The sequence below is a fragment of the Myodes glareolus genome, chromosome 24 (genome assembly GCF_982192425.1).
Source record: "Myodes glareolus chromosome 24, mMyoGla1.1, whole genome shotgun sequence".
NCBI classification, from domain to species: domain Eukaryota; kingdom Metazoa; phylum Chordata; class Mammalia; order Rodentia; family Cricetidae; genus Myodes; species Myodes glareolus.
The window spans coordinates 32,091,773-32,117,631 of NC_142049.1; the positions used below are offsets into that span (position 1 = coordinate 32,091,773).

General features: G+C 49.8%; 3 long non-coding RNA genes across 3 annotated transcripts; 1 reads left to right on the forward strand and 2 right to left on the reverse strand.

The window, feature by feature from the left end:
- Window positions 1–293: 293 nt before the first annotated feature.
- Window positions 294–1,175, reverse strand: LOC146889925 (uncharacterized). Its single transcript, XR_014999599.2, has 2 exons — window positions 650–1,175; window positions 294–526 (listed from the first exon to the last, which is right to left on the reverse strand). It is a non-coding gene; the product is annotated as an uncharacterized LOC146889925 (long non-coding RNA).
- Window positions 1,176–6,935: 5,760 nt separating this feature from the next.
- Window positions 6,936–18,866, forward strand: LOC125400655 (uncharacterized). The gene is made up of 3 exons (XR_015736344.1): window positions 6,936–7,313; window positions 8,661–8,728; window positions 18,640–18,866. It is a non-coding gene; the product is annotated as an uncharacterized LOC125400655 (long non-coding RNA).
- On the reverse strand, window positions 9,550–14,977 carry LOC125400656 (uncharacterized). Its single transcript, XR_014999600.2, has 3 exons — window positions 14,916–14,977; window positions 13,984–14,064; window positions 9,550–9,694 (listed from the first exon to the last, which is right to left on the reverse strand). It is a non-coding gene; the product is annotated as an uncharacterized LOC125400656 (long non-coding RNA).
- Window positions 18,867–25,859: the final 6,993 nt, after the last annotated feature.

Below are 25,859 nucleotides of genomic sequence, written 5' to 3' on the forward strand. Positions count from 1 at the left end.
TGGAGCCCGTGTCAGCTCTGGAGGTCTCCGTCGATGTGAAGGCTGACTCTCCACTGAGAGCAAACAAGACACCCTCTGGGCCATCTGGAAGGTCCTCTCTGTGTCCCATGACCCAGTCCCTCTTCTCTGGAATTCTCCATGTCCTAACTTAAGGAGCTTTACTAGAGAAGCTCTGGGCTCCGGGCTCTGCCAGTTTTTAGCAATAATTTGACTTCACCTGTCCAACTTCTTCATGAAATCCTCCAATGCTGTTTTAAGAGTCAAGTCTCCTAAGTCTCAAAGGCACCTGAGGATTTGATTTTCAATTTATTCATCTACTGACTAGAAAGGGAAGAAAGAGGTTGGTTGGGTAGGAAATGTATCTGAGTTGGAGATCAGACACGTCTCAAAAGGGGAAGGTCAGGCAGACAGCAAGATGGTTCCATGAGTCACAGAACTTGCCACAAAGTCTGATGGCCTGAGTTCAGTCCCCGGGATTCACATGATGGAGGAATGGAACCAGCTCCTGTTTGTTGTCCTCTGACCTCTGCACATATGACATAGCATGTTCATGTTTCCCCCTGCCCCATCACCTACTCCTACACACACTAAATAAATAAATAAAAATACTTAATTTTTAAAAATCAAAAAGAAAACCCCTGATACCTACCTGTGTGCGCTCATCTCAAGCTGGGTGACATCTGTGTAAAGAATGTCACAGTCAGCACTGGGTGTAACCACGAAGACATCACCCGGTGCATCAGATGCTCCTCTCTTTGGGATTGATTTCATTTCAGGAAGCTAAGGCAATGAGGCGTGTTTCTAGAAAGAAAGAATGCACGCCCTCCCTGCATGCCGGTCCTGATGCTGCAGAAAGGCAAGGCTCATGATTCTCAGGCACCAGATCAAACGTCTTCACATAGGTCGCCGGTAGGAGAGGGGCCCCGTAGAGACTGCGCTAGTAACCTTCCTCGTTGCTGTGGTTGAATACTTGGCAAAAGGCTGCTTAAGAGAATAGTTCATTTGGGCTTGAAGTTGCTTGGGACACAGCCATCAGGAAGTCATGACAGCAGGAGTGTGAGGAACTGGTCACATTGTTTTTGCAGACAGGAAGTAGGGCCTGGTCGGAAAACCTGAAGGCCTATCCCTAAAGGTTCCCCTGTGTCCTAAAAGAGTGCCAACAGCTGGGCACCAATTGTTCACGGGAGAAGCCCTCATTCACACAACAGCAGAGACCACACGGAGGATGTTGTGGGGTTCTTTCTGCTTGGGGAACACTGCCCTCCCTCCTTGGCCTGATAAGATCACATTGGATACAGTTGTTTACACATGAAATGCAGAGAGGACTCAAAAGATGGTATCCCAACAGCGGTGGGGCCCTGGGGAGGCTCTGGAGCAGACGGGGGGGGGGGGGGGGGGGGGGTAAGGAAACACAGGCCACTTCTCATTTCACTTAAAAGCAAAATGCCTTTCCTCCAGAAAGAGCAGCTGAGCTACTTGCCCTGGCACAAGTGTAAAGAGCAAAGCCACTTCTCTGGAAGGCGTGGCCACACCCTCCGGACATGGGACATGGGAAAGGCTTTCTTCTCCATTTCAAATGACCCTGTTTCTCCTTTTTTAGATGCGAATGTTTATTTGGTCTGACTTTGAAATACCTCGGGTGCAGCTGAAATAATTTAAGACAGCCCTGCAAGAGACAACCACTTCCTGACCTTCTCAGATGAGAGCCCTGGTTGGGACGCAGAGGGACTGCCCAGACACCTGAGGCGCAGCCTGGGCCCTGCCCTCCAGGGGCCTCCCTGGAGGAGATCTGCTGCCTGCACAGAGGGGCAGGGCCTAGGGCTGAGAGGAGAGCCAGTGTTGGCAGAGAACCTTATATCCGCCAGTCTCGCCCACGTGGGAATCACCTTTCACGGGTTAACTGTGCACTTTACCCCACATCTTAGAGGCACAGGAAGTGAGCAGATCTGTGGCAGGAAATGACATAAAAAGCATTAGGGAGGACCAAATTCATAAGCCAGTGGCCCCTCCGTATCTACAGGGGACAACGTCCAGGACCCCAGATACCCCCCGAACCCACAGAGTTTCTTCTGGAAAACAGCATCACATTTTCACGGAACCTAGACACAGCCTACTGCACACTTCAAAATCTCTAGATGGCACAGTGCCCACAAACAGCTCCATTGCCCTAGAGGACGGTTCAGTACAGGCATAGACCCCTCTGGATCCATGCACGGGGAACTGAGGATGAGTGTGAATGGCTATGGTTGGCAGTAAATGGTGAGCCTGGTGGGGGTTTCAAGGACTCTGTTAAAGTCAGGGGTTGGCCTAGTGTTACCCCATTTGTAAGTGGGCCAATGAAGTATTCTGCCTGCTGTTGTGAGAGGGCCGCTGGGGCTAGGCACGGTGCCTCCTTGTTGGCCTTGCCAGTGGATGATTAGATAGGTAATCACAAGAGGTACTGGGAGGTGGGGTAGGAGGAGATGAGGGTGAGAGCTCGTCCTGAATAGAAAGGCTGGTTACTCAACACAGTGCTGAATAACTGGCCCACTCCTGGGGCAAAATATGAGTGAGTAGGTACCTCTGTGAACCCAAGTAAATCCCAAAAGATCCCAATGGAACAAAGATCTAAATGGAAAAAGACAGATGCCAAAAATAATGGAAGTAATTTTTTTAACGTATAATGTTAGAGCTCCACGTTTTTGATTATGTTATCTCAAAGCCAGAAATAGCATCATTGATTTATTCTATCAGCTAAGGCTAGATATTATTGCATGGCCAAAAGTATCCTGATTAAGGTTAAAAGACAAGTTGTGAACAAGAAAAACAAGCAAACAGCTAATGCAGTTTCTCCCTAGGAAGGAGTCAGCATGTAGTACTAGGGAGGGCAAGATCCATGTGTGTCCCCTGCATAAAAAAGTCTGCAGCTGATGTCATTGCCGTAAATCGACAAGACAGAAATCCTACGGTGGAGTAGGAAAACAGGCAGTGTGTAAAGATCCTTGCCCGAAAGGAAAATACCTCTGCACTTTTGAAAATATGCTTCCTCTAATTCCAACATGAAAAAAATGCAAAATGAGACATCAGTGAGATCCTACTTTCTGCCCACCAGGTTGGTAGCTGCTGTGGAAGGGCAGTGTCTGGTCCTTGACCTCGAGCATTGTGGGAAGGTGGCGAAGGCTTTAAGAGGCGTGGCCTGGTGGGAGGGTGGTAGATCCTTTGAGGGCGTGCCCTTGAATAGGATGTGCAGACCTCAGGTCCTTTCTTTCTGCTTTGCTTCCTGGTTGCCCTGAGATAAGCAGCGTCTTCTATCGTCATGGCGACAGGAGTGTGTGTGTGTGTGTGTGTGTGTGTGTGTGTGTGTGTGTGTGTGTCTGTGTGTGTGTCTGTGTGTGTGGTGGAGGCTCCTCACATCTTAGCAGATCAGGAAACAGAGGACTCCAGACTGGAATCAGAAACTAACGCTTCAGGGTCCCCTCCAGCAACCCATTCCCGCTAGCTAGACCTCAAGTGGGAGACCAGCTTTGACAAGCATACCACTTACCAGGGTAGGGGCATGGGGATTAGAAAAACAAGTAAAGGGTGAAAATAATAAAACTGAAACATAGGATAGTACCAGGAGAGAGTCCCCGTGAACACTGAAATGGTCATGTTTAATTTTTCGTACACTTTTACACCCCAATACAAGGGGGGGGGAGACAAAAGACTGCAGTATCAGGACACAAAAGACAACTGGAAGAGTTAGTGGCCTCTCTACTTTGAGACATCAAGTCATTAGCATCCTGTTGTTTAGTCAGTGAACCCACCCTAGACCAAGTATCCTGAAGGCAGCCGCTCCCTAGGTCAAACCTCTTAATTCAAAGAAGAAGCAGAAGTGTGCTTGAATCCTCTGACCTTCTGTCAAGGTGGAGAGGGTCTATCTATCCAAAACACAAAGTAACCACACCCTAGGTCAGGGTGTGTAACCACATCTGCTGTTAACAACTTTGAGCTCACTAAAACTCTGACCTTCAAACAAGGTGGAAATAGACTCACACTTTGGGGCTTCCACACACACAAGTCTTAAAGGTCCACAGCCTTCCAGAGCAGCACACCAGGTAGAGATCTAGTGTTTGAACAAACAAGCCTATGAGGGACGTGACAGAACCCCCGAGAAGTACATGCCCATTATTTACGAAGATTTAGGGGAGGCGTGGGAGGCCCCAGAGGCAGGACACTTCTGTGGCTTTGTCTTTTGTTCTGTTGAAAGGATTCCGTCCAAGTGTGAAGTGTACTTTCAGTTCTTTAGACAGTCAGCTTTGCACCTGTGAGAGGCCACAGCCACCCCATGCCACCTCTGGGTTCTGCTGGTAGGGACTGGTGGTCAGAGAACTCCTCAGCTTGGGTCTACGCTGCTGGCTCTGGGAGGCAAATCACAGCACGGCCAGTGTCCACCAATCAGAGGTCATTCTAGGCTGAGGTTTGCGGTAAAGCGAGGTCGCGCAGTTAGGAAACACTCTTGCGATGGTATCCCATTACCTCCTGTTCCCTAACCGTGAACACTCCTTACCCAGGCATTGCTGGTGTCCCCAGGTGACGGCAATTACCGGGGCCAGTGGGCAGCAGAGCAGGTCTGTGCTGGAGGCTAGGGATGCATCAGGAGGTGTCAGTTCAAACTGGGCACCAATGATCTGCATTCCCCTTCATCCTTGGTGGGGTCTCAGTAGTGTCAGGTACCTTGGCCTTTCAGCACCCCACACCTCTCTCCTCTTTCCTTTGGAAAACAAAGGAGCTGAAGTCTTTGACACTCCGGGAGCAAGAGGAGCTTGTGATTAACATATTTTCCCACCCTCTGACTTAGAGCTAAAAGTATATTTTTCTAAGTAAGCATTAGATAATGCCCTGATTAGCAAACAAGATACCTAGCTTACTGGCTTCCATAATATCCAGCTATGTGACCACGATACCCTGCTGTGTCACCTACAAGGGATTCGGTGACCATGTGAAGTAGCTGTGTGTAGCACCCAATTGTATTGTCTGGGATTGGCCTGTTTTCCGCTTTTGAGACTCCAGAGTAAGGCTTCATGCTCAGAGAGCCCTTGGCAGAAGCCGAAGGTAGCTGAACCTGGATCACGGCAGCAGGCTTTGTCTCCATGGTGATACATGCCACGATCACCTGTGCTGTCTCACTGGGAGCCGGTAGCAGCAGATGGGGGACTCCTCTCCTTCCAAGGTCAACCCTGGAAACCTAGCCTCCCAGATGCCCTGAACATTCATATCAGGACCACACCAGTGCTCACTGTTGCCAAAGACAGACACTGTTGCAAACGTAGATAGCAGTAGCTGGGACAGTTGCTGGGCAGACAGCGGCAGAGAGCCTATCAGCAGACACGCAGCTCTCTGCCGCTGTCTCACGCCATCATTATTGCTGTTTTGAATCTGAAGGCATCTCTCACTGCTGCTGTGGAGGGAGAGTGGAGCAAAGCTTGGGGAGGCCATGCCCAGCCCCTAGCACCACGCTTGGCTGGTAGCTGAATCATGCGTGATTGACGGGCTCACGGTATGGGGATTTCTATGGCTATGCATACAGTCCTGGCCTGGCACAATATCGCCAAGCACTGTCCCTCTCCCTGGGTCTGTGTTAGCAAAGTAGAGCCTGACCTGGGGACCAGAACTTGTGAGAGGGGCTGCCTCATCAGTCCACCGTGAGAATATGGCACTGTGAGGAGCTCTCTAGTCCTCACAGTGGTCCCAAGACCTAGGACTGGGACTGTTGGTCTGAGGTGTGAACATGGGGGTAGAGGGTGAAGCATCCAACAGGGAGAGACTGGGGATCCATTCTCTCATCTGAACCTAGAAGTCTGGGTGATGTGGGCGGCTGGCCTTACAGAAGGATGTGACAGGGAAGGGGTGAGGGGCAGCAAGGCCCTCACGGAAAAATGGAAAAACTAAAAATGCTACAGGATTCCCGGTGGCTGCAGCTGCAATGGCAGAAATGCTGCAGGTTCCCTAGCAGTGGCAGTGGGCCACGTGGTTGCAGGCAGCGAACAGCAGGTCCCGAGAGCAGTCAGTCCCAGGCAGGGATGGCGCAGTTCCCTGAGAGGCTGCAGCAGGCCACAAGGAGAGATAGACCAATGGGCACACCACGAGACCCTGCTGCAGGTCTATGAAGGTGGCCAGTCCTGAGCAGGGAACCATGGGGCGGATGAGAGAAAGATGGAGAAGCACGCCATGCAGAGTGAGGATGGATGTTTATTTAGTGGATTATGGAAGGGAAGAGAGAGACAGAGAGAGAGACAGACAGACAGAGACAGAGAGAGAGAATTTGTCTCTTAAAGAGATAGGACAGGTCATTACACTGAGAGAGAGAGGGAGAGAGAAAGAGAGAAAGAGAGAGAGGAGAGAGAGAGAGAGAGAGAGAGGTGGCTTGTCTCTTAAAGAGACAGGACAGGACATTACACTGACTACACTCTGTAGAGAAAACCATGGGCCCAGGTCTCTCCACTGCCCTCCACAGAGAAGCCTGTGGAGGAAGCGAGGGAGAGTCTGAGCCCAAAGACTTCAGGAACAACAGAAGACGAGCGTGAGAAGAGTCTGAGTGAAAAAGGAGACTGAGACATAAAGAGAAAGACTTCCCCCACACCAGGAAGAGCCCCCCAAACTGTTCTGTCCCGAACCCCCAGAAAGTCAGCAGCCTTGTTTTTTTTTTTTTATTTACCCGGATGAAAGAGTAAAAAACATTTACACGTAAAGGTCACCTAACAAATCACTCTGCTTTGGACAGCCATCTAAAGCCACTGCTCTGCCAAGTGTCCAGGGAGCCCTGGAACTCTATATCCTGGGACATGCACAGTGTGTGGAGATGTGAGGCAGGCAACAGAGCTGCCAGTGAGGAACAAAGCATTCAGCAAACAGCAAAGGCTCGCAAGAGTTAGCAGGGAGCCAATGTCAATTCAGAGTGACGCCATGATCACATGTACACTCCAGAGGCAAGAGGAAAGGGGAGGAAGGGACCATCAAAGAGAGAAGGGGCCATCTGTAGGCGGACAGAGGCAGGGGCATGAACACGCTTGTCACCAGACAGATGCCGGGTCAGTTGGGCGACTTGAAGTCCTCCTAACTGGAGTCGGGAAAGGGAAGGACAGAGAAGACAAAGAGGAGGCAGACATTTGCAGAGAAATCATGCGAGGAAGTTAGCAACTGAGAGATGGAGAGAAAGCGTCCAAACCATTCTGGGTGCTTCCGGAGGAAATGGCTCCTGCTGGCAGTGGGGGCTGGGCACAACACAGACAAGGGTTTGAGCGACTTCACAAGGACAGTGGCAGAGGCAGTGGAACAAGGCCTTTGGAATATGGGTAAGAAATTGTTTTCAACTTAAATTAGTATGGCCAGGCTGATTGCTTTCCAAGGATAAAGTGGTATAAAACCATTTCTTCTGTCGTACTACCCAATGCCATTTTCAGGCACATACGTGAAGTTCTGCTGCATACCCCTTCCCCACCAGCCTCCCTTTCTTGCTCCTTCCCCTCTCACAGGTCTCTTTACCCCCTGGACAGTTTCACTTCTATGTCTATACATATATGAGTTTATGAATCTTTGAACCACAGACAAGGATGCAGGGTTGCTAGGACACAGTGGATCAAGGAAGCAGATTCAGCTAATTTCCGTGGAGCTGTATCTGCAGAGAAGCAGTCTGTAGGCCATAAACATCCCAGGGAGAAGAAAGCTATCTCAGACATTTTCTACGCACACTGTCAATATTGACGCGCAGATCCACAAGGCAAGCTTTGTCATTGCCCTCTGAGCCTCACTCTGGGAACCAGGCTTTACCGTTCCTCTGTGGTCTGAGGCCATGGAAGCCTGGATGGCCAAGCCCATGTCAGCAATACTCACTCACTCACTCATCCAGAGCCTCCTCCACTCTCTACACATAGGGACATGTTTGAACAAGGGTACACATGCACCTGAAGGTCCAAGATCGACCTCAAGCATTATCCTCTATTGCTGTTCTTTTTCTTTTAATTTCTGTGTGTGTGTGCACGCGCGTGTGCATGCTCGTGAGTACGTGCATGTGTGTGTGTGTATGTGTGTGTTTGTGTGTGTGTGTGTGTGTGTGTGTGTGTATGGAGGCCAAAAGTCAATATCATGTGTCTTCCACAGTAAGTCTCCGCCTGAGTTTTTCTTTTGACTTTCTGTGTGGAGAGGGAATGTATGTTCCAACATGTGGACTCATACATGTGTGTGCATGTTTATGTCAAGGTCAGAAGTTCTCACTGAGATTACAGACAGGCCATCATGCTCATCAGACATTTGTGTAGGTGGGTGGGAGGGGCTAACTATAGTCCTCATATAGTACGACAAGTACCAAGCCATCTCCTTGGCCCAAGAACTATGGGGTTATTTTGTTTGTTTTGCAGTGCTGGGGATAGAACCTCAGGCAGGCACACTGGGTCAGTGTTCCATAGTGAGCTAGATTCCCAGGGCCTCTCACTAGGTCCCCAAGGGTCGCATGAATGCAACTAACCCGGCTGATCAGTGAGCTCCATAGACCTGCCTGTCTCTTCTTCCCCAGCACTGCGCTTACAGGCCCACACCACCGTGTCCGGTTTTATGCGATGCCAGGGATCCAAACTCAGCTCCTCACACTTGTGTAACAAGCAGTTTACCAACCAAACCATGTTTTTTGTTTGTTTGTTTTTTAGTGAAAGGGCTTCCCATGGAGAAGAGAATTATGGAATGAGAGACAAGCGGAGAGCAACTATGCCAAACTGTGAGTCTAAACAACTGGGGATGTGCACACTGTGTGTGGCCCATGTTTCTAAAGGAGCTTTCCTGTGGGAATTGCTACCCCGAGTTATATTTCCCTGCCCCCATTTGAGGTGCTTATCTGCAAAGAATCTTAACTTCCCTCTGCTCCTGGAGTTGGATGAGGAAGTTTGAGTGCACGTGATTATTCCTTGATCCCTGCTGGGGTCAGGTGACAGTCCCTACTGGGGATAGATGAAGGTGGAGTGCATGTGATCAGTCCTTGACCCCTACTGGAGTCAGGTGAGAGTTCCTCCTTGGGTCAGGTGACAGTCCCTTAGCAGCCCCCTCCCCATTTGGTGCCATGGTATAAAAGCTAGCCCCAGCAGAACAATAAAGGAGCTGCTGTTTCACCTAAACCTCGTGCTCTGTGGATTGCATTCAACCTGGACACCCTCCGCCACCGAGACTCGTGGTTCCAGACCGTGCAGGCGCGGTACTTTCCCTACGTGCTGCTGCAGACAGTGTTGAACGGAGTGTACTAAGGAGTAGGTAACACCTAGCTGCCGGGGCATGCCGGAAAACCTAAGGAACTGGTATACAGGCAATGGAAGCGCCCTGCCTGGTGGGCTCTCCAGAGGCAGAGGTCCTGAACTCGTGAAGCTTCAACAGCTGCATTGACATCTGGGAAGAGTCTTTTAAGAATACCAATCCCAAGTGCTGGGGTACCAAGAGAGAAATGGGTCTTAGTGGTTTGGAGACGTAAGTTAGAACTTGGCGTCTTGGGATAACTTGGAGGTTAGGTGAGGGTTCTGTCTCTTTTAGGAAACAGTCATAACCAATACGGCAAATGTCACCGAGACCATGTTTCTGTCTTTGGCGGGAGGCAGAACTCTGAGACTCCGTTGTTTCTGGGATCTCCTATGACTTTGGCCTCTGCTCATCTTGGTGGATGCTGGTCATATTGGAGGCCTCTGTTAGTAAGGCTGGCCTGCAGGGAAAGGAGGAAATGATGGAGGGATAAGAGGCCGGGAGCTGGCAGACTACTGAGAGTGACTGAGCCCCCAGCCCTCACTCAGGAGAATAGCAGAGTCCAGATTGTGTGATGTGTCTGTTATCTGTCAAGTTTGACAACGTAAAAAGCAAAGATTCACAGATCACCCAGCCTACACACTCACACACACACACACACACACCTGGAAACAGCTCAGTTAGCAGTTCTGACTGCATGGCTGTCAGATTCTCCTGGGTGGCCACCGGGCTGGTAGTGACAGGGAAGCTGCTGTCCCCAAGGGCTTGTTTTCAAGCCATACCCACGGCTCTAGGAGGGAGGCAGCGCCCCATCCGTGAGCATCTCAATAGCTGTTGTTGACTTGGCTTCTCTCAGAGGGAGTGACTAGACAGGCAAAAGCAGCCAGGAATGTAGATTCAGGATGCAGAGTGGCACCTTATACTTCTTCCTGGTTAGCTGTGTATCAGGTTGATACAAGCTACAACCATCTGGAGAGAGGAACCTCAACTGAGAAAATGTATCCATCAGATTGGCCTGTAGGCAAGTCTGGGGTGGGCATTTTCTTAGTTAATGATTGATATAGGAGATTGCATCCTACTGTGGGTAGTGTCACCCCTGGAAAGGAGGTCCTGGGATGTGTAAGAAAGCCGACCAAACTAGCCATAAAAAACAAAAACAAAAACAAGTCAGTAGGCAGTATTCTGTGTGGTCTCTGCTTCAGTTTCTGCCTCAGGGTTCCTGAATTGGCTTCCCCTGTAACCTAGACTGTAAGAGGTACGCTGAAACAACTTTCCATCCCAAGGTTGGTTTGGGTCATGGTGTCTATTACAGCAAGAGAAAGCAAACTAAGACACAAACCAAACTTGAAAGTAGGATGCTTGTTTCTCAGTGGTGTTTAGACCTGATGCGCCTCTTGGAGATCAGTAAGGCCAATGCTTTGTCCGTGGGTGCGATGGGGGGTTATAGAATATCTATGGGGTGCAGCCAAGGGGAGTCACTGGTCACAGGGTTTATGGGGATGTTGGACCCTGGACACCTGGCCTTTCACTCCCTTTTACTTCCCCAGTAAGGTGAAGGGTTTGCTCTACCACACATCCCTCAGTGACACACCATCACTGGGCCAATCCCACAAGCTAAGAAGCCTATATGCTCTGACAGGTCTGTCACCTTGGGTATTTGTGACAGTAACGGGAAACAGATCAGCATGTCTTATGTGACTAGTCTCCAAAGGCAGGGTCTTGAAGCTCAGCTGGGGGCGGTAAGAGGACTCCTGCCGAGGACGGTGTCCACACTCCATCTCAACCCTAAGAGTGGATTGGCCGGCTCCTGTCTACTGCTTCAGCAGGCCCATCTCCTCTCACACCTCGTCTGTATCGTCCTTGTTCATGTGTTGTGTCCTGGGCATGCTTCACAAATTATTTCTTCTTGTTGGATGAGGAAACAAACTCGCAGAGACAGACCCACCACGGGTCCTGTGGCAGGGAGCCCATGAGTCAGATATCAGAAGAGAGCTGGTGACCAAACGCAGATAGCTCCATGTTAAGCAAGCACCAGAACAATTGTGACTAGAAAAGCCATAGCCCCTTCCCTGTGAAGTGAGAAGGGCAGGAGAGGGGACGGGCTTCAGCCCAGTGTTTCACACATAAACAGGTCATCACAGACGAAAGCCCTGCTAGGAAAGAAAGGGCAGCGTAGGAGAGCCCAGAGAACCTGGTTGGCCGTGGGCCCAGGACACACCTTCAGGAGGAAGGTGGCTGGCAGCTTGTCAGTGGGTCAGAAAACGGGGACCAACCTCTGACCTCTCTCTGGGCTAATCTTAGCTTGAGAGACCAGTGAATCACTAACTTTTTTTTTGTCACAAACACAGTTAATGCTTGAGAGTAAAGAGTAAAAGATAGAACCCTGAATAAAACCACGAAGGCGCCCTCCCGCCATGCGCTCTGTGCCCTGCAAGGTGTCTTCTTACAGAACTGTAGAGACGCCCAGAAACAAGCGTCTAATTATAGCCCAGCCATCTGCGGAGCTAAAACAAGGGGCTCATCAACACTATCTTTCAGGTTTTTCACTAAGTCAGAACAATCTGCTAAAAATATCCTGTACTGTATCCACAACGCCCCCAAACAATGTGTTTTCCCGGCACCGCAGCCTGCCAGATCCCCATGGCTCTGGAAGCCTAGGGGGAGCAAGAAGTCCAGCTGGCAGCCGTTTTGCCCTTTCCGTGCCTGGTTTTCATCCTGAGTGTCGTCACTGGGCAGTAGAGGACAGGGCAGAGGGAAAATTAGGACCAGAACTCAGCGTACCACAGCCGTCCAGGCCGATGCCTGCTGGGTGAGTCTCCTAGGAGCTTCTCAGGGAGCCTGGGCCAGGGGCCAGGTCCTCAGATTCAGGAATCCTGCTGGGTCCTGCTACTGTTGCCATATCCCCAGCCCCTGCATAAGGGACTCCAGACACTACTGTGTTGCCTATATAGAACGTCAGTGTGAATTAGAAAAACAGTCAACCTTATCTTCAGAAGCCACTTGCATCCTGGACTGGACACTTTTTGGGCAGCGCATAACGTACACACTGTGTCACACTGCAGCTTCCCTAACTAGATTTCCCCCTTTTTCCTTTTCTTTTTTTCTCTTAAATTTCATTTTATTTCGGGGTGAGGAGGGATGTAAGGGCAGAGGGCAGATACGGAGGGACGGGGAAATGAATGGGATGGAGATGCATGATGTGAAAGACACAAAGAACAAATAAAAAGAAAGCTTTTAAAAAGTTAAGAAAAGACATCCAGAGCTAAGGAGAAGGCTCGGTGGATAAAATGCCTGCTGCACAGCATGAGGACCTCAGTTCGAATCCCCAGCCCCCGTGTAAGAGCCAGGCAGTGTATACCTGCAATCTCTTTGCTAGGCAACAAAAATGGGCAGATCTCAGAGGCTCACTGGACAGCCAGTTTAACCAAATGCCAAGCTTCAAATTTAGTAAGAGAGACCCAGCGTAAAAATTAAGATAAAGAAATTATAAAAGACATTCCAACTTCAATCTTGAGCTTCTGTTCATGCCAGTCAGCAAGGGTGAGCAAGCCCATACATGTACATACAGCACACATGCATGTACATATGCACATTAACACATACACACACGTATTCCTGCACACACCAACATATCTAGTAAAAACAAATAAATAGGACAACAAAAGATACACAGATCCATTTTCTTTTACTATAATGACATAACTGAAGCTCGTTACTCTATGGAAAGAAGAGATACATTTAGCTCTCAGCATTCTAGAAGTTTAGGGCCTGGCATCAGCTCAGCTCTGGAGAAGTCTGTCAGAGTCTCAGCGCACAGGCCCAAGGGAAAAGTTACAGGGTGAGGCAGGGAGTATATTTTCCCAGAGTGGTCTCTGGACATACAGTGAATGACTGTGTACTTCAGACTGCTCCATTAATGATGAGGTTTTCCATCGATCCTCAGTGGTAACCGCTGTGAGAGACTGAGGCACAGTGCCCTCCATCTCTGTGAGCTCTGACCCCAAGCTGACCCCTGAAGCACCCTTGGGTCCTCCTCTCACTACAGATCCTGGGAAGTATGAAGAGTGCGTCCAGAGACACACAGTGAGGACGGGAGTGTAACGTGATGGGTAGGATGTGGCCTGCTGCGGTTCTTAGCTCCAGACTTAGCAGGGCCATGCAGAGCCACCCTGTGCCCTGGGCATCACTGGGTACCAGCCCGACTGGCACCTCCTGAGACTGCTGAGTGTGCCCGTCTATTCCTGAACATGCAACATCACGCCTCTGTGTGGTGTGTTCTCTGGTGACAAGACACTTCCAGAGCCTGGGAAAGTTTAGTTAGCTAGCAATGCTGGTGGAGATGTTGGTCTAGCCCGACAGTCGAAGTGTCGCAATGGCACTGGCGCACTTGTGGAAGAAAGAAAGTTGCTTAATGGATGAGTTTGGCCTAATGATTCACTGCTTGAGAGGTCCCAAGAGTGCTGTCTAATCCTGTCTGAGGACAGTACCCAAGGGCCTAAGTAAGGGCTTCCCACCAGGCTCCACCTCCTAAGGGTCCCACAGTCTCCCCACCTCATGAACTGAGGAGCCGGCTCCGGACACTTAAACCCCAAAGGGACCCTCAGCCTTTTACAAACTGTAGGGCTTCCAAGACCCAAAAGGCACACTGAGCCTGTGCTTCTGCCCTGGGGCTACAATTCACTATTATTGACCCATCACTCCTTGGGCTATGGCTGTCATGTACCATGAGCAGGGCAGGGCTCTCCTCACCTCCAGAGAGTACATATTCCACTCCATTCATGGTGCCTGCCACCTGCTGCTGTTCAGGTCTGGTTGCCATGGTCTCATGTCCTGTGTGGAGATCAACGCTCATATGGTCCCATACTTTCCAGCAGCTCCAATATAAAATCTAGTGCCCTGAGGAAACTCGGGACTGTTCTGGCTCCCTGCATAGGATTGCAGGCTGCCTGGGGGTGGGGGTGAAGGTCCTCTTTCTAGGGTAGGAAACAGTATTTATCAGATCAACTGCCGCCAAGCGTCCTCCAGGGAGAAACCCCATGTGGCCCATCAGCTGTGACTGGGCCATAGCCAGGTGAACTTCTCAGTGTCTGTACCTCCTCTGTGCACTATGAGGTCTTTGGAGGTGGACGCTGATGGTTTAAAGTACAGCGAGCTAAGCTAAGCTCACTAGTATTACTAGTGAATTGAACAGGAACTACAGCAGTCTCACAAGAGAGACTGAGAGTCCTAGCCTTGCAGTCAGGAGGAAGGCAGCACCCACTGAGGGCCCCTCCGCCCATCCCTTACCATCATGAGGAGGGAGGGCAGCACCCACTGAGGCTCCCTCCTCTCATCCCTTACCGTCATGAGGAGGGCAGCACCCACTGAGGGCCCCTCCGCCCATCCCCTTAGACAGAAATCATTTTGTTTACTCTCTCAGCTATCGGGAGAACCTCAAAGATGTCCATTGATCATCAACCCTTTCCACAGGCCAAGGAATAAATCTGTGAGTTCTGCCAATGGCTAGCACCTGACTAAGTTAACCACTCAAAAACCAGGTCAAGGGCTGGAGAGATGGCTCAGAGGATAAAGCCCACGGCTGCATTTGAAACTTGACATATAAAGAAGGATGCTTAAAAGAAATCCCACGCTAGCTCAGAATTGAGAATAATAGATGGTTATTTATTTAGGAGTAGACTCACAAATCAATATCCTCTGCTGGACCGGAGAACAGCAACCGAATCCCGCAGCCGGAAAAGAGGCCAACGCACACACACTTTACATCAGCATAAATAGTATAAGAGGCCACGCCAAAGTGGGCGGGTACTTAAGGGCTACTGGCTGTAGGATTTCCTACAGTAGACATAGCCATAAAAATCCTGGCATGAAGCACTATAACTGTAACCCCAGTGGTGGGGATTACACCAGGGATCGCTGGCTAGCCAACCTAGCTAAATTGTTGAGTTTCAGATTCTGGGAGAGAACTTTTTAAAACTGCAAGGTGGAGGTCTACTGGGGAAGATAACTGACATTGACCTCTGACCTCTAAATGCAAATGTGCAAACATGAATGCACACCTGTACACATACAATACATGCGCAACACACATACACACACACACACACACACACACACACACACACACACAGAAGCCAGATCATGTGCCTAGCGCACGGACCCAATAGTCTCCTGAAAAGCCCGGCTGGCCTCCTAGGATCAGCGGAGTGAAATATCACGATCTTTTTGGAAGACTAGATGAGTCATGACTGTTTGCACTCACCAAGGGGTGGGAAACTGTCCTCCGAGACTGTCCTTAGGGGCCCAGCAAGAATGATCTGGCTATTTCTCCAGCCCTTAAGTGTGGGACACTGGCTTAGGCCTGGGAAGGGGATAGACGGCCATGGCCTTCCATAGCCGGTTTTGCATCTGCTTCTTTAAAATTCTGGCCAGTGGAGCACCCAAACTGTTCACATTAAAGTGTCCAGTGAGTCGTCGCTAGTGTCCTCACAGAGGTGCACAATCATTGTCACTATCTAATTCAGGGACCCCTCCGTCCCCACAGAATGAAAGCCTGGGCTAATGGCTCCTGGGCCCCATGCCCCCCCCCCCCCCCCCCCCCCCCCCCCCCCCCCCCCCCGCTTCATCACTAGCCTGTTCATTCTTATGCTGTAGTTTGGGTCTGGCTTGTCACCCAGCAGGAGGTGGACCTCTTAAAGGGGAAGCCTCTAGGAGCCTGATTGACCCTCTTCTGCTTCCCCTTTTTATAGTAGTGCGACCTCTTTTTCTTTCACAAGCTCCCCTCAAATGCCATCTGCCAGCCAAGGGGGCTCTCAGCAGAGGCAGTATGGACAGGGCCACCTGGCCATGGGTTTTCGGCCTCCACATTGGTGAGCTAGAAAAAAAAAAAATGTGTATCTTTAAAAAACACACGGCTTCAGGTACTTCATTATAAGTATAGAAAACTGATTTATGTACTTTGTATGAATTCTCCCAGAAAACTGACTCTCCTAGAAATGAAGTCAGGCAAACGAATGCCCTTCTTTTCGTGCCTGACTTCTTTTACCAGCATGATATTTTTGAGGTTCATCCGTGTCAAAGCATGTACGAGTACCCCGTTCTTCTTTATGGCTGACTAACATTTCCCGGGGTGGGCATGCCATAGCTGCTTATCCATTTGTCCTGCAGTAGACGTTGTATTTGAAACCGTGCCCACTCTTCTGATTTCAAATACAGGCAGTGTCTTAGTGGCTGCCTGACTCCTGGGCCCCAGAGAACACTTCTTCCACTGTTCCCTGCAACTCTGAAGGTCAGGACACTTGCGCCTTTCTCCTTGTTTGGAACTTAGAACCCATTATGCTAATCACACCTACCTTGAGGAATCAAGGTGAGGTAGCCCTAACTGCTACTGCCTGACCCCTGATCTCATGGATCCTGGGAGCCCTGCTCTGGGATGGTATCTCCTATCCGTAAGTCTGAAGGTGAGGGACAGCCACCCTGAGCTCAGTGACCCCAAGTGTGCTCCTGGCAGCAGTGTGCCCCAACTCTAAAGTGGTATGCTTGGGAGTGCTCCCCTAAACAGTGTGCTCCAACTCTGAAGTCATGGGCTCAGGAGTGCTCACCTCAGGAAGTGTGCTCCGAATTGCAAGGCCCTGTGTTCAGCAGTGTCTTTGCTGTGAGAACAGAGTTCTTGGGAGTGCTTCCTCTGCAGGGCACTCCTTATCACGTGGGCTTTGTTCTTGGAAGTGCTTGTTTTTATCAATATGCGCCTCAGGGGTCCAGTGCCTAGTGATCAGCGCAGCTTCCCTCACTGAAAGGAGTAATCAGAGGACCAGGGGGCCAAGACACAGAACCAAGCTTGGAAAACATTCTGGAACCAAGGAAGTTTTGACATAGTAACCGTGTTCAGCGCCGTGCTGTGGGGTGACGGACTTTGGACATCGTCTGGAGCAGCTGGCAGCCCTTCCAGAGTGGGGATTCCAGCCATCACTTCACAGCTGAGCTTCTCCTCAGGCGTCTGGGTCCCCTGCAGGAGTGTCTGGAGCCTGAGCCAGGCTGGGCTGGGTGGTGTGATAGCTAATCGTGTGGTCAATTCGACTGCATTTCCAGTTATCTAGAAAGCACACTGCTAGAGGTGTCTGGAGGGGGGGGGGTGGTTCCATAGAGGTCTGGCTGAGGAGGAAAGGCCCACTCCACATGTGGGCAGAGCCATGTGGGGGAGGGCAGCCTGACTGAAGGGGGAACAGGAGAAAACCAGCTCCACACCAGCAATCCCTTCCTGTTTCTGTGTGTAACTAACCAGTTCCAAGGGATCCAATGCCCTCTTCTGACCTCCATGGGCACCTGCACACACATATAAACATAGACACACACACACTCACATACACACAAATACACATATACATACACACACAAACACACTCATACATACATACACATACAAACATACATACACACACTCACACATACACACAAATACATATATACATACACACACATAAGCACACACATACATACACATACAAATACACACACACTCACACATACAAACAAATACACATATACATGCACACACATAAACACACACATACATACATACACATACAAACATACATACACACATATACACACACTCACACATACACACAAATACACATATACATACACACATAAACACACTCATACATACATACACACACACTCACATACATACAAATACACATATACATACACACATATATATACACATACACACACAAATACATATACACACATGCATACACACACAAACACATATACACACATATACACATATACACACATACACACACACTGCACACACAAATTTAAAACTAAAAATGTCCCTCATGTGTCCCTTAGTGAAAGGCAGATGTGTGTATTAGTTCTGTCTCAGAACACATCACACAGTTTAGAGGATAAGTGTCCCAGATGTTACCCATAGCAGTGAGCCTCAGTTGAAATATGGGGATCTAGAGAAAAACCAAATCTTTTCTGTACCCCGAAGTCACCTTCTCCACAAGGAATACACCCTTCATTCTCCATGCCTTTCGCTCTCCACATCCCCAGTTTTCCTTACACAGACAGACAGACAGACAGACAGACACTCTTCATACCTCCCATTCTGCATACCCCGCACCACGCCCCCACCCTCTATACCCCTACAACTAGCCTGATCAGGTATCCTATTCCCCGAAAGTGGACTCACTCCAGTCATTGTGGTGGCTCCAACTGGTCATTTGGCTCTGTACTTCCCGGCACCAGCCATAGCAATGGAAACCAGCTGATTTATCCTAGGCAGCTAATTAAAAGAAATATTTTTTTTTGGTATATGTATTGGTTTTTTAGAGCTCACATAACAAAATACCACAGATTGAGCAGTTTAAATAACTGAAATTTACTTTCTTACAGGTCTGGAAACTGGAAACCTGAGACCGCGGTGTTGACGAGTTTGGCTCGTGAGAGGCCTCTTCCCTTGGCTTGCAGACAGATGCCCTCTTGTTACCTGTTCACATGATCTGCCCTCTGTATGTGCCCTGCTGGTGTTTTCCCGTGTGTCCGACCTTCTTTTGTTAGCCAGAGTTCTATTCCTGTGGCAAATCTCTGCAATAAGTCAATAAAGGAGAAGGAAAAGGTCACTATGGCTCAGTTGGGGGGTGGGGTGTCAGACTGTGGTCAGGTAGCCCATTACTCTGAGACCCTGGCAGTACATCAAGGTAGAAGGGTGGGGCAAATATCTTTTTTATCCTGGGACCCAAAGAGAGGGAGAAAGAAGGGGCAGATTCCACTTTCTCCCAACACCCTCAGAGAATAGCAAAGCTCCCACTAGGCACCACCTCTTAAAGGGCCACCAGCTCTCAAAGGCACCGTGGGCAGGAATCCTTCAACACCAGGCTTTGGGTTCAGATTCAAACTCAAGCATGCTCCCTTCTGACCCCTCTGGCCAGCCTGTATTAGGATCCACCCACAACCTTATTTTAAAGACCCCTCATCTCTGATCACTCACAGTTTGGGATATTGAGATCACAGAGTCCATAGAGGATTCGTGAGGTTACAGAGTTTGGGCTCTCACTGTGTGATGTTCATCTCAGCTATCAACTTGATTGCATCTAGAGTCCACTAAGAGACGGGGCAGGTCTGTGAGAAAGTACCAGTGAACAGCACCTGTCAGTAACAGTAGCCTAGACAGAAAGAGCTCAGAGGACCTCACCTGCCTGCCTTGGTTTTCTGTTTGTTTTGAATACAAAATGTCACTATATGGCCCTGGCTGGCCTGGAGCTCCATCTGTAGATCACGCTGGCCTTAAACTCCCAGTAAGATATGTATCAGCGCTCCCAGACTGCCTTTGTTCCTGGCCAGTAAATGTGTTCTTCCCATTCTGCTGCTGACCTTGGCACCCATCTTCTTTGGGTGCCAAGGACAAAACACCAGCGACTCTGCAGGATTTCTCAGACCTTCAGCACCAGTGGGGGGCTGCTGAGGTAACCAGCCCAGTGGACTGAGAAGTAGCTCGTGGGTTCCCAGCTTCTCACTAGCATACAGACCATTGCTGGACTACGTGCATCCTTAGGCCAATCTAATCAATGTGCTATGTAAAACAGATCCACCCAGTTGGGGGTCTGTTCACATAGAGAATCCTAAGTAGCACGAGATGTGGCGCCGTTTTGAATCTCCGTCTGAGGAGCGGTGCTGCTGAGCAGTTCGTCCCATATCTCCATTCCTTGGCGGTGTGGGTCTGCTCACTCCCCAGAGAGCAGTTCCTGCCCCCACAGCAGTCATTGCCCTCTCTCTACAACCCCCACGCTTAGCTCTGGTTGCTTGCGGTGTCATTTTGCTTTCAGCGGGACGTTGAGGGACAAATACTCCTTAATGTGTTCTCCCTGCAGCACGTGCTTCGGAATGAGGGAGGCAGCCGTCTAGGAGTGTGATTTCAGAGCCAGAAGTAGGTCACGCTGAAGTGGGAGTTCTGTTGTTCCGGCTGGCAGTGCTGGGGACGGTAATGACAGTGTGCAGGTTCGTGAGGTCATCGCCTGGAATCCTGTCACAGCTGCCAGCTGGTGCCAAAGACGGGAATATGAAAGCTCTTTCCACGGGCTCCACAGGCCTCTGCTCCACAGGAAGCAAAGCCCCATGGGAGGTGGGCTTGGGATCTTTCTTGAAGGCCCATTTTGCTGAGGGAAGTGGCAGAGAACCCATATGCAGAGCAGAGGGGACAGTGGATGCTGATAGCTTCTTTCTGAGCCTCACCTCCTGCCACACCCTCCAAAAATCACCCAGGATGAATGGAAGGTTTGTCTTTCCTCCAAAACACGGCCTCCTCTTCCACGGAGATCTCTCTCCCTCATCCCTCCACCGTTACCTCAGGGTAGCAAGCGGGGACTTGGTGAGGATGTTTTCTGTCCCATGCCGACTTTCCCGAGCCGTCTGAGGAACAAATAGTCACCTTGCCCTGCTCGTGTGCAGTCTCTGCAGTTTTTGTACCAGCTAAGGATTCAAACACTTCTCCTTGAAGAAAACTGATTTTCTAGTCTTTGTAGCCCAACTAGAAAATCTAGCGATCCAGAAAGCCACCCCCAAGGGGTCTCCGTCTAGTATCAGGCAGCTGGCCTGGGTGGCCCCTGCTACTGTGGCCCCTACAGGCAGTGGAATCAGGCAGTTTAGTCAATGCCTTCCACTGTAGCGCGTTCAAGTGAGAGCAGAAGAGAAGCCACGCTTCTCCCCTCCGATATTCATTCTTAAAGGCTGCGTCACAACGGTTCTTCTTGACTTGGAACTTGGTGATGACACCCAGCAAGCTCTGGGTTGCATTGTCTTATGCTACGCCATGCTAAATGTTTGGCGTATGCAAGCTCTTTGGGCCCTCATAGCACCCCCAGGAGGTGATGATGTTATTCCCCTCCTATTACGCAGGAGAAAACTGAGGCTCAGACAACTTGAAGTAACTTTCCCACGCCCTATAGCTGGTCAGCAATGTCTCCCAAATCAAAATCCTTGCCTGCTTGGTTCACTGCAAGCTAAGCTCATGAACACAATGATGAGGCCTCTGCCTGGGCATGGTTGTTGGTGAGGGGGTACTCACAACCAGCTTCTCAGGACACTTTTGCCTGTGGACATGAGGTAGATAGCCTGGAGCCTATGTGCTCTGCATTTGATAGATTCACACAGAGTCCTGTGGCTCCCTAGTGGCTATACAAAACAACCTCAGAATAAAGAGGCTCTCAAAGAAACGCAAACATAAAAACGTAAGCTGACAGCTGTGTCCGTCTGCTGTGGGGCTGCCAGGACAAAGTTCCACAGGCTGGGTGGCTTCAACAATGGAATTGTAGTCTCGCTCTTCTGGAGGCTGGAGATTCCAGATCAAAGTGTCCCAGGGAGCCCCTCTTGGTGACTGGCAGGTGGCTGCCTGCTCACGGTGGCCTCACATGGCCTTTGTCCTAGGTGCACAGAGATGAAGGGCGGGCCTCTGATATCCCTTTCCTTCTTCTAAGGCACCAGCCCTATCATATTGAAACTCCACTTAGGAACTCATCTGACCTTAATCACTTTCCTGAAGCCTGGCTCCAAATACAGTCATACTATCAGCTCTAGGAATATTCTAGAACTCGGATATTCATGCCTTAACCACAGTTCATGTTTTTGTTTGTTTTTCATTTTTTAAATAAAAACCCAAAATAGGGCTGAAGTGATGGCTCTGCTGGTAAAGGCACTTCCCTCCAAGCCTGACAGCCTGGACCCAGTGTGGCAGGAAAAACCCAAACCCCCTCAGTTTGTCCTCCACCCTCCACCTGCACACCACAGCAGATACCACACCCATTCATGGCCCCCACACACATCAACAAACAAGTAAATGTGAAGAAATCCCAAACAGAGATGTGAAGATACTTTTAAAGTCAGGCATGTGTGTCTGTGTGTAAGTAAGTGTGTGCATGAGCACAGGTGCCCTGGGAAGCCGGGGGCTCCCTGAGGCTGGAATTGCAGGTGATTGTGAGCCGCCTGAAGTGGGCACTGGAAATTGAACCTGGGCAATCACGCAATCCATGCCGTGAAGCACTGAGCCGCCTTTCCAATCTCCGAAGGGACTTTTTGCACCAGGGAACCTATTTGATGGGCTCACATCCTCCCCAATGCTCTCCCCCAGACTTTCTCCTCCCCACCCCAGTTCCAAATCCTCAGCCAGGCCTCCTGCCACTTACAAGTTGCCCCCACTTCTCCTCCACGCTGGCCACCTCTGAGCTGATCTAGTGCTCTTGCTATATCACTCCTTCACCTTCCATGGCTCTGGACTGCTGCACACCAGAGGCTTCGCCTGTCACCAGTACCACCGAAAGTGCCTGCTGAGTTAGCCATCTCTGTAAGGAAGGGAAGATGGTATCTTGGCTAAGTTCTTGCCTGTCTCTCAGAACCCTCCCTTAGATGCTTCAAGTGTCCAGAAGAAGGTTGTTCACCTTGGAGTGTAGACCCTAGAGAGGGAGAAGAAGGGGCCCTGAATATCTGAGAGCCTTCTCTACAAAACACACAAGCAACAATGCATTCCAGACTTCCAGGGCCCAGTCTCCAGCCAGCTCCAGCCAGGTATGGCACCAAGTGGAAACGGCTTGGCTGTTTTAATCTATGCCATTGTGTCTGGATGGATTGCTACACAGCACCTCGGGCTGTCTAGGAGCCCACGCCGTCCTCTGACCTAGGCAGATCAAGGCTCAGTCCTCCACCTGACTGCTGCACACTGAGGTCTGCCGAAGTCTGGACGTAGAAAAGCACGCCCGGCCATCCACCCAGCTGGGACAGAGGTATCCTGGGAATGTGGCCTCCATGCAGAGGCCTCTAACTGAATGGGGTGGGGGTAGGGATCCTTGCCCTCCCATGGGAGGAGTCTGACGGAAGTAACTAAGGAATGGATGTGTCCCATCACACCGCCAAGCCTATCGTGTCAGCCCTAAGTTGGTTGCCACATTTGACCTTGGTGCTGAGCCAGCTGCAGTCCCCCTGCTCCTCCAATAGCACCGGCAGGCTTAGTGTCCTTTCCTGGGTCTAAGTTGGTCCTCCTAGGGTCCAGCGGCAAGCTAGCCTTTGAGCTTTGATCTTTCAGCGGGTGAAAGGTCTTATCTGCTCCATCTCCCAGAATGACAAACAGTGTCCGAACCCTGTACCCTACTGCAGCTCTACACAGAGGCTCCCTCTCTGGCAGTTTGTCACACCAGGCAATGGTGGGCACGGTGGAAGAGCACATGACCTCATTCTGGAGTCCCGGTTCGATCCTAGGAATAGATGGATACTTTCTATGCATCCAAATTCTTAGTGTGTTCACAGAAGTTTTCTTACCCAAATAGCTAAGGCCAAGACATAGTCTGTGGGGTTGCAAGAGCGTGTGTGCAGGGGAAGAAGCCCTCCTACCAGCCTGTGCTTCCGTTTCAGCTGAGAGCCCCCTCAATACCCTTGACTTCCCTAGCAAGCAGACGCCTCTGCTCTTGCCAGGTTTACAGGTCACCACTCCTTGTGCCATGTCCCTAGGAGATAGGAAATGGCATAGGCAGGGAAACTGAGTCCTGGAGACAGGAAGTGGTCCAGCTAGATTCCATTCCAGTGTCCCTGTCCTCGGATGGCATATAACGGCACAGAAGGTCATCGCCACACCATGTTAGAGAGACTAAGCTGGGGAGGTGGTAACTCACAGGACCCAACTGCTGTTATCTGAACCCAAGTGAGACCACTGTCCCCCTGTGGCAGTTTTTAAATATGTTCGCAAGCTTTGGGTAAGTCTTGTGGTCAATCTGTTCTCTGAGTGAGAGCTACGTGGAGGGACTCATTTCCAGCAATGGGAATGGAGGATCTGGGCAGTATGCAAAGTCATTACCGATGTCTGGGATTCCCCAGGAGATGCTCATATGCTCATATGGGGTCTGTGCATGCCTGGAGGATGGAAACCAGGTCACAATGTCATTGTCATTATCTTTGTTCTTCTCTTCCTCTGCCTCCTTCTTTTCCTTCTCCTTCCTTGTCTTTATTTATTTTTTCTCTTTTTTAAAAGTATGTATGTATGTATGTATGTATTATGTATACAATATTCTATCTGTGTGTGTGCCTGTAGGGCACCAGACCCCATTACAGATGGTTGTGAGCCACCATGTGGTTGCTGGGAATTGAACTCAGGACCTTTGGAAGAGCAGGCAATGCTCTTAACCTCTGAGCCATCTCTCCATCCTCCTTCTTCCTTGTTTTTATTTTATTTTATCTATTTATTTACTTATATTTTTTGAGGACAGGTTTCTCTGTAGCCCTGGCTATCTCAGAACTCACTTTGTAGACCAGGTTGACCTCAAGCTCACAGAGATTCGTCTGCTTCTGCCTTCCGAGTGCTGGGATTAAAGGCGTGCGCCATCACCCAACTCACAGTGTCTACTTTTACTCCCAATACCGTGGCCTCTGCCTGGGCACTCAACAGCTTCTTTAGTGAGGCATGGAGGGAGGAACGAGAACTTCAGAGGTGTTTCTCCAGAGATATTTGTGGACTTCATACATCAGAGGTGACCAGGAAATACGGGCAAAGCGTAGGTTCTGTCAAGAGATGGTCAGCATCCTGCCAGCACGGTGAGATGGAAGCTGGGACCCACAAACAACACGCTCCTGGGAGCCCTCCACTATCGCCGCCTGTGTCTGTTAGTGTCTGTTTCTATAACAAAATGCCTGAGGCTGGGTGTGTTATAGAGAAGACAGTTTGGGGCTGGAAAGCAATTTCAGCCATTTAGAGTGCTTGCTGCAGTTCTAGAGGACCTGAGTTCCGTCCCCAGCACTCACAGAGCGCGGTTTATAACCAACTGTAACTCAAGTTCCAGGACTTGGACACCCTCTCCTGACATCCAAGAGCACCCACATACCCCCCCCCCTCTCTCTCTCACACACACACACACACACACACACACACACACAAAATCTTTTCAAAAAAGAAAGAAGATTGTTTTATTTTACTCACTGGTTAGGAAGGTGAGCGGCCAAGATCAGGCAGATCCTTCTGTCCAGCTGTGGTGAGGTTCCTTGACTAAGTCACAGCACAGCAGAGCAGAGCCAACAGAAGGAGCCATATCTGAGGAAGATGTCACATTGAGAGATACTGGGGAGGCCATCCTTGCTTTTATACAATTCGTTCTGGCTCCCTGAGACTGGAATCCATCCCTGTGGAGCCACGCCGCTGATGAAGCAACTCTTCCCATTAAGCCCCACCTCTTAAACGTCCCACAACCTCGGCACCATAATATTGGGGGTCAAGCTTCCAACATTTCGTCGGACAAACCTATCCAATCCATAGAACCGCCGTCTGGTTGAGAAGATTCTAGATGCTCTATGTCAACATGGCACTCTGCCTCTTCAGGAGACTTGGAAGTTTTCAGGACTTCACAGGTACTATGAAACCAGGAAATTAGGACAGAATTTTCATGTTTAGATTTTCCCACTTCTTGAAATAATGATAAAGCATTTAATAAGACGCTCTTGTTTGGGGAAATTCCTTTGGTCCTTTGTCTGTGAATGCTATACCAAATATCCCAAGCAACTAAGCTGTATAATCAAATATGTTAATTAAATTACTCTAAAAACTTTTCAAACAAATCTGGAAAGCTAACTTTTATAAATAAGTCCAG